General features: G+C 46.9%; 1 long non-coding RNA gene across 1 annotated transcript; it reads left to right on the forward strand.

Moving 5' to 3' along the window:
- Positions 1-527: 527 nt before the first annotated feature.
- LOC128119700 (uncharacterized) lies at positions 528-8,568 on the forward strand. The gene is made up of 3 exons (XR_008221632.1): positions 528-657; positions 4,027-4,667; positions 6,354-8,568. It is a non-coding gene; the product is annotated as an uncharacterized LOC128119700 (long non-coding RNA).
- The last annotated feature ends 2,012 nt before the right edge of the window (positions 8,569-10,580 follow it).

The following is a 10,580-nucleotide window of genomic DNA, read 5'->3' on the forward strand; positions in this document are numbered from 1 at the left end:
CAGCATTAGGAAGGTTGAGAACCACTGTTTTAGGAGATGGGGCCTAACCAGAAGGAGTGGGTTGCTCAGAAGGCTTTTAGCCTGGCCCTGTTTCTGACCCAACCAACCTCTGCTTCTTCATCATTCCCACATAGCAGCCAGCTGCTGCAAACTTCCCCTGCCCTGAGACTACCAGCCAGCATGCCTTCCCCCCACACGTGATGGGCTGTTTCTCCGAAACGCTGTAAGTCATAACAGATCCCACACAGCAGCTTATTTAATCCTTAAAGGCACTATGCCCATCGACAGACTTGGAAACTGCAAATGAATGACCAAAGGGTCTTTTGTCTCTTGCAGATTTATTGAGATGGCCCCCACATTCTCTGCAACTCATCCTTCAAAGTGCAAAATTCAGTGTGGTTTTTTTTGGGGTTGTTGTTGTTGTTTCGTTTGTTTGGGTTGTGTAACCAGCATTACAACAAACTGATAACCTTGGACAACTGCTGATAGATTCCCATAATACTCCATCCTCCATCATTCTAGCCCCTGGCAATCGCTGCTCTACTTTCTGTCTGTATGGAACCGCCCATCCAGGACTCAGACAATCGCTCCTGCCTGTGAATCAGCCACATCCCGACCTGCCTGTCCCGAAAACAGTGACCATCACCACACCTCCTGGTAGGTAGTAAACGCTCCACAAACGGGGAGTTAATAGAATATTTTTTTTCCAACTGATTCCTACACCTTTAAAGTAAAAGTGGGGTTACTGTAGAGCAAAGTGTTAAAACGTACTAGTTTCTTAGAAATCATTCTGGTTCTGGTTTTTAGGGTCTGCAAATGAGAAATTAGCCGTATATCACAAATTCACCACTGGCCAGAGAGGCGTGCGGGGAATTATGGGAGAGCGAGAGAACTCAGGAGCAAATGAGTGACCTTACAATGACAGCCAGTTAACCGCACTACTTAGTCACTTGTCCCCTGTCGAGGCAGCGCCATGGACCATGGCTCGGCCCTTTCAGGAAGGGTAAGGGGCAAGAGCAATTACATAGTTCCTTTCCATGTTAGAGGAAGCTGGGCATGCTCACTAGAGTAGAAATAGAAACAATCTCACACAGCTGAAAATTTTAAAAATTCAATTAAATCGCCTTCGGTCGATTTAAAAATAATATAATAGTTATTTTTATGCCTTAGAAATGATGAAAGTATTAAATATTAACACTTCTCTAAGCCATCCACATGACTCTTGTTTTAAATTCAGCCATTTTCTTTCTCCTTGTGTGTGTACACACGCACACATACACACACACCAGTCATTCTAAGGCACACGATTTTTCTCGTTCAATTTTACAGCTTAAACTTATAACCTGGGCATGTCTTCTAATCACTGACTTCTTCTGATATCATTAGAGTTGGGTCTGGGAGATGGTCAGTGGGTAAGAGCACTTGCTGTGCAAGCTTGTGGACCTGAGTTCAAATCTCTCCCATCTATATAAACAAGAACTTTGGCATTGCCTCAAGTTCTTGTGACGTTAGCGTTGGGGGACAGAGACAAGCAGATCCAGGGAGCCGGTGAGCCAGCCTGGCCAAAACAGTGAGTTTCCCGTTCAGTGAGAGATCCCGCCTCAAAGGAATAGAGTAGAAGAAATAATTAACAAACAGGGCACATACACACATGTGCACACACACACACATGCACCATACACCCATTCCACACGTGCAGAATAAACAAGCATGTTAGTGGCATGTGAAAGAGCAATGTAAAATGGATGACAAAGGAAAGGCGGTGCACACATGCAAACACGTATGTTCCACAACACTAAAGACGCCATTGCTGGTTTGTGTCAGGAAGGAGACCTAAGCACTTCCACTGGGAACTGTGTCCTGTATGCGGGCATTACATGCATCCTGGAACTTGGACCCCATTAGGGACTCTGGCCTGGTGACAGTTTTGCTGATAGTAGTGCTAGAGAAGAGCCCTAGTTCATCATTTGATGCTCTACATTCTCTGTCTGTACTTGCATCCTTTGTATGTACCTGCATCCTTCATATGTACCTGCATCCTTTGTATATGCCAACATCCTCTGTATGTGCCTGCATCCTTCGTATGTACCTGCATCCTTTGTATGTACCTGCATCCTTCATATGTACCTGCATCCTTTGTATGTACCTGTATCATTTGTATGCACCTGCTTCCTCTGTCTGTACCTGTTTCCTCTGTATGTACTATATCATTTGTATGTACCTGATCCTTCGTTTGTATGTACCTGACTCATCTGGATATACCTTAGATCCTTTCAGCAAAAGAAGCAGCTATATTATCTGTCCTGGTTTTTGAACTGTGGGATGAATGTTCAACGTTCACTCCGGGGGTCTAGAAGCTTCGCTTTAATTTTTAGGAGATGCTGCAGCCACCAGAGGATCCGACGGCACCTCCCAACTGCATCAGCAAGGCTTTGTTCTAACAGGCTTGTTAATTGATGGAGAAGGGAATTCTACACGGAGAGGCTGAGCACAGCTGCCCCTCAGTAGTTATGGGGTGTGGCTCCAGGACTAGCCAGAGTAGGAGAGAGTGACAGTCAATATCAATTATCACCTTGATTAGATCCAGAATTACCAGGAAGATGGGCCTCTGGCTGTGCCTGTAGAGGGTTATCTTGACTTGATTAAATACAGTGGAAAGACCTGCTCACTGTAGGTGGCGCCATTCCCTGGGCTGGGGTCTTTGAGTGCATGACAAGGAGACAGTGAGTGAGTTTGAGCTCATCACTCTCCTCTTCCTAATGATGGAAGTCACGTGACCAGCTGCTTCAAACTGCCGCTGCCTTGGCTTCCCCACCATGATGAACCAAAATAACCCTTTCCTTAGGCTGCTTTTGTTAGGATAGTTACCACAGTAGCAGGAAAGTAACTAAAACAAACACCGACATTCACAGGTGTGCAAGACTCTTAACATAAAGCATTGCCGCATTCACATATTACCTATGCAGTCGTTATTTATTAGTTACTGATGCTCAGGATCAAAACCAGAGCCTTGTGTATACTAGGCAGACTTGCTGTCACTGAGCTAAAAATCCCCACTCTATTTTTTTGTCTTCTTTAATAAATGGTTTCACTATGTAGACCATGCTGGCCTTGAATTTGTGTTCCTTCTACCTCCACTTCAAGAAAGTCAGGGTTACAGTCATGAGTCACCACAACCAGCCCCTTAGATGTTTTAGCCATTTCTAGATTACTAATGTGGAATGGAATGGCAAGTCTATGGTGGATGCTGTGCAAATAGTTATTGTATTAGGGCATCATTTTTGTATGTACATGTGTTCGGATGTATGTGTGTATGTCTCTCTCTCTCTCTTTTTCTGTGTGTGTGTGTGTGTGTGTGAGAGAGAGAGAGAGAGAGACAGAGAGAGAGAGAGAGAGAGAGAGAGAGAGAGAGAGAGAGAGAGAGAGCACAGGTGTGCATGTATGTACATATACATGGTTAATGGGGGTCAAGGGGAACCTTAGAGTATTATTGCTGAGAAAACATCAACCTGTGTTTTGAGAGAAGATCTCTCACTGGGACCTGAGGCTTGCTGATTGCTAACTAGGCCAGGCTGGCAGCAGTGAGCTACAGGAGTATGCCTCTGTCTCTGCCTCCTCAGTGCTGGGATTACAAGTGTGTGCTACCATGCCCAACTTTTTATGTGAGTGCCGGGAGTCAAACTCACAGTCTTACAATTACATGGCAAGCTCATTACCAACTGCCTGAGCTCTATCTCCCCAATCCCCATTTAGGGAATAGTTTTGAAAAGTCATTACATGTTTTGCACCAACACGATTTTTTTTTAAAGTATTTTCAATCTGTAGCTGCTTAAATTTGCAGTTGGTTGAATCTGATGCAGAGGGCTGACCGGCCTTGGTGTGGTCTGAAGGTCCCTAATTGATGTTCCAGAGTATCTGACTGTAACCGCCTCCCCTCACAATGACTGTTTACATGCAGTCGAAGATGGTCGTCTGGGCTTTGAAAGCTTGCTTCTCAGCGCATCCAATTTGAAGGTCTCTTCGCAGCATGGGCTTGTAAGCACAATCACTGGATCCACAAGAGAGGACAGCGACTGTGGAAGATTGTGGCTGGCCTTTTGAACTCATTTGGAGTGGGCATCAGGGTGAAGAGACTTGTGTCTTCTCCACTTGAACAAGATTTTCATCACTCGCTGGCTGGTTTAGAGGCTTCGAAATAACGTCCCCAGACACACTTTCAATCAGCGGCTCACTGGGAGCCAGGACACACAGGGGGACTTACACGTGGCTTTACCAGATCAAGCCCAGCAGACATACAAAGCACAAACCCAGCCAGCCAGGGAAGATCTGCTTAGGGTCATCGTAGAGGTCATGCCACGGATGGTGAGGAGTGTAGGGCAGCCTGGTTTTATGCTATGGAAGCAGAAGCAGCCAACAGCACAGAGTTCGGTTCAGCCAGCACAAGGATGTCTAGAATGTTCTTTTCACACATTCAGTCACTGAACACTTACTTCTACTCCTATACCTCCATGCCTTTGCTGAACACCTACTGGACATCTACCGTGTCTGTAATTTCTAGACATGGAGGCTGTAGCAGTCAATAAAACAGCCCAAATCTCTGTCCATATAGCCCTCCCTAGATGGAGACAGCGAGCAAGTGAAGAGATCGCATCAAGTTCTGATAAACGGTAAGTGCTGGCAAAAAATCAGGCAGGTTTAGGAGAGGGAATGCCAACTGAGGATGGCAGGTCTCTGTTTTACACAGGTGGTTGGCTAAAAACAGTGGGGTGTGAGTTGTGAGGACGTCACAGTGACCGCAGTAGAGAGAAGGGCAAGTCAAGATCCTTGATATGGGCACACGGTTATGAAAGACCTGGTAGGGAGGCCAGGGGCTGGCCCAGGTGTGGCTGGGAGGTAAGGAGTGGGCGTTCAGACCAGGCTGGGGGAGTGGGGGGGTCCTCCAGGCCATTGTGAACCTCACATGCCTCTCTGAGATGAAAGACTTTGGAGGAGTTTGAACAGAAGACTGGTGTCATTTTCGCTATTTTCATAGGCGTCCCCTGACCGCTGTGTGAAGAGTAGGCTATGGCACGGGGCCCGAAGTGGGGACACTGGGAATCTACTGCAGTGGTCCAGATGAGAAAAGGAGGGCGTGGGAGGGATCAGCCGTCAGAATGTATTTGGAGGACAGAAGCAATATGATGAGCGGACAGACTGCCTGTCAGAAGAGGCCTGGGAAACAGGGGTGAAGGGCAACTCCATGACTTTGGATTGGCCCACCCAGAAGAATGGACGTGTTGAGCCAGGGATCCTAAAGATGGAGCAGGTTCTTTGGCCAGAGTCCCATTTGGGGTTTGTGAGGTCTGCGGACGCTGGCGGGGAGTTTTGAGTGTCCAGGGAAAGGTGTTGTCTAAGACGTAAGTTTGGGGATCATTCACCTCTAAGTGATTTAAAGAGACAGAATGGTCTGTGGTGAGTGTGAAACTATACATGGAAAGAAAACAAGGGAGGAAGTCCTGAGACCGGAGGTCAAGAAGACCTGACTGGGGCTTCACATCTCCTGGGGGATCTTCTTGGAGAGAACACGAGAACGTGAGGTCCTCATCTGGCTGGCAGATGTTGGTGTGAGGTGTGAAGCTTACCCAAGGGCCCCATCCTTTCCATCAGTGAGCCAATCGAAACCCGTCTTGATGCCTTCTCCCCAGCTCCACCATCCAATCAGCTGCCGTCCCCCCAGCTCCGCCATCCAATCAGCTGCCGTTCCCCCAGCTCCGCTATCCAATCAGCGGTTGCAGCGGGAATGCCATCACTCCTCTACAGAGCCGCGACCAGGACACCTGTGTGCGGCACCTTTATATGGCCTTAACCTTGAGTAACTGAGGGAATGGTTGGACAAATGGCCGAACCTTGGTTTTGCTGTCTCCTCGCCACGTGGCTTTGGGCAAGTCTCCCAACATGTCCACGAATGTCACAGGCTTGTTTTGACGACTGACTAGGATATGCATGGAGAGGCTGCCGCTGAGCCCAGAAAGTGAAATGCAATGATAGTTTACACTACGTGCCAGATGCACTCTTTATACATCCACATACTTATCCCAACAACCCTCTGAAGCGGGTATTGCTCCTTTCTACTTTATAGCTAAGGTTAGGTAAATTTGGCTGTTAGCTCCAGTAGCCTGGCGGGAGGAATTAATCCTTTAACCACTGCGCCAGACCATTGCTCCAGAATGCTTCAAACGTTTCTTTCCCCCCCTATTTGTGAGTCATTTAATTATCTGGCTCTAGCTTGGGAGTCACGGTGTTTCACTCTCCCTTGTCACTGAGTTGCATTCATTATCTGACCCCAGAACAACTTCTGTTCTCTTTCTGTTCAGACGGGCAGTTCTGTGCGGTGGCAAGTAAAGAAAAAAATCAAATGTACTGGAAGACAAGCAGTAAAGGCCTCCTGGCAGCCTCCGAGGCTGGGCGCCTAGTCATGGAGCTCAGGAGACAAGCCATGCTGCAGCTACACGTTTCTCCTACCGTAGCTGGGAACTGACCAGGAGGGAACTTTCTGGTTTTGGAAAGCCATGAAAGTCGGAACAGAATGAAGGATCGTGTTTTGGGATGCTAGAAGTCCTCTGCATGCATGTGTTTGTAAGCGTGTGTGTGTGTGTGTGTGTGTGTGTGTGTGTGTGTGTGTGTGTGTGTGTGTGTAATTGAAGGTGGGGTGTGGATGCACACGTGCAGGATGTTTAGCACAAAGAGACGAGCTGGGTAAATTTTCTGGTTTCTGCATCTTCAAATCATCATCAAGCTGATGGCACAGAGCAGGAAAACAATCTCTAAAGAGAAAATAAAGGCACGCTCCTCACGAAACAGGACTGCCATATTTAGCCAATAAAAACACAGGACACCTAGTTAAACCTGAATTTCAGATGAGTAGCACATAATTTTTTAGTAAGCACACATTCTGTGCATCATTCTGGACACCCTACCTTCCCCCATCCCCACCACACACCATTGTTACCTGCAATTCAGATTTTACAGACCATGCCGTGTTTGATCCACAAACTCACCATGAAAAAAATGGGTTTACCTGCTGTCCTTAAAGCAACCTAAAACCTACACACCACATTTGGTTTTAAAAAGATCTTATTTTCTTTTTGGACTTGTTCTTTTTTTTTTTTTCAGGAATCCCCCTAGTCACTAGAGAATGTCGTCTGTGAAATGAGGAAGTGGTCACAGGAGCCCTCTGCTGTTTCCTGCAGACTTCATGTCTGTAAAGTACCATGGCACAGGCCCCTTCAGAACACTGTGCTCTCCAGGAGAAAAACCAATTAAGAATGCTTTCAAAGGATTGCTCAGAGCAGGCTTTAGTAGCCAACACGTCTCCCGGCCTGTCCAGTTTCTTCTTTCCTGTCTACCTTGCACAGTGATAGAATCCTTCCTAACACACAGGTAGCTGAGAAGTCTCTGGAAGGGATGATAGGCCGATGGGAAAGCACAGGAGAAAATGTCCCACAGGCCCCGGTGGGAGGTGACCCACAGACTGCCAGAGGAAGTGCCATCGTCCTTGTCATCAGAACAAAGGAGGACGGGAGTGATGCTCGGGCTCTCTCAAGTGTTCACAATGTGTCACTCTGGACCAGCTGGCCTTATCAGTCCGCAACAAGTTTGAAGTACCGGGGCCTGCGTCACGGAGCCATTGTTAGGACTAAATAGCGTCATCAGTAAGACCTTGATCAATGTTAGTCATTATTGTCACCTGGGGCTCTTTCTCCTAACAAGCCCAGCTGTAATTTTTATAAATAACCTCTCCCGATGGTGACTGGAGTGCGTATTCACAGAACAGCATGTAAACCAGAAAACCAGAATGAAAAAAATTAAAAAGAAACCCTCCATCTTTCCTTACCTCTTATTTTGTGTCAGTAAAGACCACCCACCTGCCAGGCTTTTAGAATCACAGATTGCTGGCCCCCAGTCACATCTAATAAATCAGAACCTCCAGGAGTAGAGCTAATATACCTGCATTTTTTTTTTAAACAAAAGCATTTGTCTTAGTTACAGTTTTATTGCTGTGAAGAGACACTATGGCCACGGCAACTCTTCAAAAGGAAAAACATTTAATGGGCTGGCAGCTCACAGTTTCAGAGGTTCAGTCCATTATCATCATGGCAGGGAGCATGGTGGCATGCAGGCAGACATGGTGCTTGGAGAAGTAACTGAGTTTTGCATCCTGGTCTGTAGGGAGCAGGAAGAGAGAGAGAGACCCTGGGCCTGGCAAGAGCTTGAAACCGCAAAGCCCACCCCCAGTGACACACTTCCCCCAACAAGGCCACACCTCCTATTCGTTATAATCTTGTCAAATAGTTCCACTTCCTGGTGACTACATGAGCCTATGGGATCCATTCTTATTCAAACCACCACCACTTTCCAGAACATTCTCTAGATAACTGTGTTTAAGGAACCCTGACACTCCTTTGTGTGCTCTGTTTCTCATATACTTTAAAAAGTTGGATAGGATTGTACGTTCGGTTTGTTACTTGCTTTGGCCAAGCTGAGAGATCTTAGATCATCTGTCGTCCTCCTCCTCCTCCTCCTCCTCCTCCTCCTCCTCCTCCTCCTTCTTTTTGAGACAGGGTTTCTCTGAGTAGCCTTGGCTAGCCTAGAACTCACTCTGTAGACCAGGCTAGCCTTGGACTCAGAGATCCACCTGCCTCTGCCTCCCAATGCTGGATTAAAGGCATTCGCCACCACCACCAGGCTGGATCATCCTTCTTCTACAATTTAGGTTTTCTTAAAGGCTTCATTCAGCTATGGTTTCTTCTCACCCAGCAGCCCTCTCACAAAATGAATCCAACTTACAGATGACACCACTCTTGCCCTCTTGGGCCCCTCCAGTCTGCCATGCTGGCAAAGAGAGACCCTGGTCACCATTGCGTGATTCCTTCTCTCCCCTCTGACTTCAGGGCCCCCTTTGAGGCCATGTGAGGCTCTGGGCTACTGGCTGTCATCCTGTGATTTTATTGCTAGTGTTAGAAATTCCCCCCGCGCCCCACCCTGCAGTGGACGTGCCAGTGGGGGGGTGTTGTACATTTTCTTTCCTGAAATATTAATTTGACATATAACACCATTTTTCATTTAGTGCTCAGCTGACCGTGATAGTTATTTCAGCTCAAAACAATCTTCAAGGACTCTAGGGGGAAATGTCCTTGGCTGGCCAACTGACATTTTAGGAAAATAAAATGGCAGTGAAATGCTATAAAAAAAAAACAAAACTCCACAGAGGTGGCTGTCTCCAGTTACTGAGTAATGAGAATGGATATGGAGTGAACAAGGATCTTAAACCAATTAGGAAACCAATACACGTGTGTGTGTGTGTGTGTGTGTGTGTGTGTGTGTGTGTGTGTGTGTGTGTGCTGGGACAGGGGTGGGGTGGGTGGGTGGATAGCTCAGTTGCACGAAACCCTGTTCTCAATCCCCATCAACCAAGTATAGTGCCTATAATTCTACCACTTAGGAGGTAGGGGCAGGAGGATCAGAAGTTCAACGTGAGTTCAAGACACCCTGGGCTACATATGTGAAACCCTGTGTAAAAAAAAAAAAAAAAAAACTACTGTCTATGAACTTGCTGAGATAAATACAGTAGGGGAGGGTTTCATGTAGCCCCACACACCTCCTGGTGTTCCCCTGGGTTGGCACTCTATCCAACTGCAGAACGGAAGCTCAGGGGACCGCGTTATTGGAAAACTTCAAACCCTTGTGGATCAGGCATTTCTCAAATGACTCCTTAGGGAAAATGTCCCTTTGGGACTAGCAAGCAGCAGCAGGAATGTCAGATTACCGCTCCTCTTTGAGGAAGCCGGAGGGGCAGGTCTGCACCCCTGAAGTATTTGTGTAGGTGTCCCAGCCGGGCTGACCAAAGGGACCGTACCGAGGGCTGCCTACTGCTTGGCATTTGCTGGACCCTGAGGGCAGAGCAGAGCTGCTGAAGAAGCCCGAGCTGTTCCATGAATGAACAGATGATTCACTGAGCAGCAGATTTTAATGAAGGTAGTTTCTAATTACTGAGGGCTGGCGTGCCAGGCACTCCAAGGTTGAGTGAGGAAGCATGGGAGGACAGCCTCTCCACTCTGGGGAGAGTAAATATTTGGAATGGTGCTGGCTGAATAGCCTTCTGGTGAGGAGTGAAAGGGATGGGGATGATTAGCTAGACAAAGCCCGTGGAATTAGGACGTGCTGGTCTGAATTCCACTCACCACAAGTCTTAGGAAGAGGAGTTTTAAATATGTGGACATTTTATTGTAATAGGGATATGTGTGGAACACTGGCTCCGGATGCCCCATGAATGATCAAATCCTTTTGTAAGTAATATATTTACATAGAATATGTGCACATCCTCCCCATCCTTATTATTATTATTATTATTATTATTATTATTATTATTATTATCATTATTATTGCATGTGTGTCTCTATGTGTGTGTACACATGCATGTTTGTGTGTGTGTGTTTAAATTCAAGTGCACGTGAGTGTGGAGGGCAGCTTTGGATGTCATGCCTCAGTTGCCCTGCCTGTTTAATGTATTTGATAGGGTCTTCCACCAGCCTGGAACTTAG

Source organism: Peromyscus californicus, unplaced genomic scaffold (genome assembly GCF_007827085.1).
Source record: "Peromyscus californicus insignis strain IS unplaced genomic scaffold, ASM782708v3 Scaffold_24__1_contigs__length_46423439, whole genome shotgun sequence".
Classification (NCBI taxonomy): domain Eukaryota; kingdom Metazoa; phylum Chordata; class Mammalia; order Rodentia; family Cricetidae; genus Peromyscus; species Peromyscus californicus.